Raw genomic sequence first — 3,889 nt, 5'->3', positions numbered from 1 at the left:
TTTAGGCTCGCACCCCACCCTAAAAAAGTCCTAAATTCCATTTCCAATTATGTGAAGACATCTGTTTTTAAATAAATCTCAAAATAAAATCTGTATTCATTTTAAGTATTTTTTCAGAGGAAAACAGAGAGCAAGTTATATTTAAGAAAGTAAAAAAAATCTAATGACATATTTTGGAAGAAATTAATATCATTTATTACATTTACATGATTCTTTTCTATCAGTCATGTTTTTTTTTTCTTACATGTATTAACATGTCCAATTGAAGGTTAGTCAGTATGAAATGCAATGTGGGTTTTCATGCATTTTTCCATATATAATGTTTTGTCCTTAATCATCACTTCTGAGTTATTCTACTTGGTTTAGACAGATCTGTAGATAAAATATTATTTACTTTTATATTCCTTTTAATTTGTTTTTTTTATTATTACTATTCAACAAACCCATTAAGGTTGCAAAAGCAAGTGCACTCTTACTGCTGGTCCCAAGCCCAGATAAATAGGGAGGGCTGCGTTAGGAAGGGCATCCAGTGTAAAACGTGCCAAATCAAATATGCTGATCACAAATGTAAATGTCATACCGGATCCATCGAGGCCCGGGTTCCCAACGACCGCCACAGGTATTGTTAGCCAACAGTGTACCAATGGAAATTGGGCTACTGTTGGCCAAAAGAGGAGAAGGTGAGAAAGAAGATGTCTACAGAAACAGCAGGGAAAGGAAACATGTAGGAGAGTGGAGGTTTGGGTTGATACTTTAAATGTTGGTACTATGACTGGTAACGGGAGAGAGATAGCTGATCTGATGAAGCAGAAAAAGTTAGGTATGTTGTGTTTTCAGGAGACCAAGTGGAAAGGGAGTAAGTTAAGGAACATTGGAGGTGTGTTTAAACTATTCTATCATGGTATTGGTGGAAAGATAAATGGTGTAGACGTGAAACTGAAGAAAGAGTACAGTAAATTTGTAGTGGAGGTAGTGAATGTGAAGAAAGTTTCTGATAGGATGATAAATGTGAAGCTAGAAGTTGAAGGGGTGAAGATAAATGTCATCAGTACCTATGCTCCACAAGTGGGTTGTGAAATGGAGGAGAAGGGAAAAGTCTGGAGTAAGATGAAGTGGTGGAGAGTGCACCTAGGAATGAACGATTGGTGATTGGGGCAAACTTTAATGGACATGTTGGTGAAGGGAACAATGGTGATGAAGAGGTGATGGGTAGCTATGGCCTTAAGAAGAGAAATGTGTAAGGTACAGCATCAGATGGTGGTCTGTAGGATGGTTTTGAGAAGTGGGGACTGAAAAAAGAATAAGATGGTGGAATCTGAAAGAAGCCTGTGGTACTCGGGGGCTCGGTGGTGGTGAAGAGGTGCTGGATGATTGGGCAATTACTGCAGAAATTATAAGGGAGACTGCTAGGAAGGTACTTGGCAAGACATCTAAGAGAAGAAAAGTAGAAATGAGTGTAGGCAGGGTGGAGTGAGTGGAGAAGAGTGGCAGGAGTGATTTGTGAGAGAAGGGTATCTGCTAAAGTGAAAGGGAAAGTTTAGAGGACTGTGGTGAGACCTGCTATGTTGTATGGTTTAGAAACAGTGGCATTGACTAAAATGCTGAAGATGCTGAAATTTAATTGGGAGTGGCGACGATGGACAGGAATAGAAATGTGTTTATTGGGTGATTAGATATAAGGTAAGGGAGGCACAATTGAGATGGTTTGGACATGTGCAGAGGAGGGACATAGGGTATATAGGAATAAGAATACTGAGGATGGAGCCACCAGGCAGGAGGAAAAGAGGAAGGACAAGGAAGAGGTTTATGTATGTGGTGATTGAAGACAATCAACAACTCACTCAACAATGTATACTGTTCCACATTTTTCCATTGTTCTTAAAGTGTTTTGAAGTGTTCTTCACCCAAACTATTGAAATATATTTGTGGCATGTGAAGCAAAATGTAAATTTTCCTCTGGAAAACATATGGAAAGTGGCAAGGAATGCTCAGTAGCAGATGGAGCTTCAATTAAATTTACTTCATGAACGTCAAGTCAATTAGGCTTTTCAAGTCAAGTACTCTAATTAGTATCTAATCCGGATGCTTTTTTTTTTAGATATTTTAATGCTTTTAATGGTGCCCAGATACCAAGAAAAAGAATCCAGCATCCAGCTCTAAGAGCATTGGTTGGAACTAGAGATAATATAGCTCCAGATTTCTTTGTAAAAAAATGTATGGATCTTGAGATTAAGATTTACACATCGCTGCGGTGCCCCACTGTGGCTCTTCAGCTTGAAGAATCACACTTTTATCAATTACATGTCCAGACCCAAGCAGGAATTGCTGATGTTTTTTTAAAGTGTCCATCACGATTTACTACAGTGCCTTCAGATACTTTTAAACAATAAAGACTGAAAACTGACCCCTCTGACTTGCTTACAGTTGCAACCTACCATGTTTTCTCAGATTAATCTTTACTATGACAAACCTGCAGAAAACTGGCCTCAAAGGAAACTTAAAACAACTGAACAAATCATCACTTACTCAAATCCAACCACATAATGAACATTCCCATTCACACAGGGGTTTTAGGAATCCTGTAGCAGCTTAACCTCAGTCTGAACTCATCTGCAGAATACCTTCAAAATCCATTAAATTTTACATTTATGGCATTTAGCAGACACCCTTGTCACAAATTTAAGATAAATCACCTGCAGAATGCTCACCCCGACGGATTGTTTATTATCGCCGGAGATTTCAACCATGCGAATCTCAAGACTGTGCTTCCTAAACTCCATCAGCATGTGGACTTTGCAACGAGAGGAGCGAACACGCTGGATCTTGTTTACACAAACATCCCCGGCGCGTATCGTGCGGAGCCCTGCCCCCATCTCGGATACTCAGACCACAGCTCTGTTATGTTGATTCCAGCATACAGACCGCTCATCAGACGCTCTAAACCGGTTCTGAAACAGGTGAAAACCTGGCCAGAAGGAGCCACTTCTGCTCTTCAGGACTGTTTTGAGTGCACTGACTGGGACATGTTTAGAGAGGCTGCAACCTACGGCGATTCCATCAACTTGGAAGAGTACACGTCATCAGTGACCTGCTACATCAGCAAGTGCGTTGACGATGTGACCATCTCCAAGACCATCACTACACGCTCCAACCAGAAGCCGTGGATGACTGCAAATGTGCGTGCGCTGTTGAAACAAAGAGACTCTGCCTTCAGAACAGGGGACAAGGCGGCCTTAAAACAGCAAGGGCCAAACTGTCCCGTGCTATCAGAGAGGCAAAGCGCGCGCACGCGAAGAAAATCCACGACCACTTCCAGGACAGTGGAGACACTCGGCGCATGTGGCAGGGCATCCAGGCGATCACGAATTACAAGACCACATCACCTGCTTGTGACCGTGACGCCTCCCTCCCAGATGCGCTGAACGACTTCTACGCCCGGTTTGAGGTACAGAACAATGTGGTGGCGAGGAAGACCATCCCTCCTCCCACTGACCAGGTGCTCTGTCTAACCACAGCTGAAGTGAGGAAAACTCTATGCAGAGTTAACCCACGGAAGTCTGCTGGACCTGACAACATTCCTGGCAGAGTGCTCAGGAATGTGCAGAACAACTAGCAGATGTCTTCACTGACATCTTCAACATCTCCCTGAGCAGTAACGTTGTTCCCACGTGCCTCAAGACAACGACCATCGTTCCTGTGCCAAAGAAATCGACTGTCTCCTGCCTCAATGACTATCGTCCCGTCGCTCACTCCCATCGTGATGAAGTGCTTGAGAGGCTTGTCATGAGGCACATCAAGACACAGCTTCCACCCTCCCTGGACCCCATGCAGTTTGCGTGATCGTCCAAACCGTTCCACGGACGATGCCATCTCCACAACCCTCCACCTG

This window comes from Silurus meridionalis, chromosome 1, assembly GCF_014805685.1.
Source record: "Silurus meridionalis isolate SWU-2019-XX chromosome 1, ASM1480568v1, whole genome shotgun sequence".
Lineage (NCBI taxonomy): Eukaryota > Metazoa > Chordata > Actinopteri > Siluriformes > Siluridae > Silurus > Silurus meridionalis.
The sequence above is the reverse complement of the archived record's forward strand: the minus strand, read 5'-3'. Positions refer to the sequence as shown.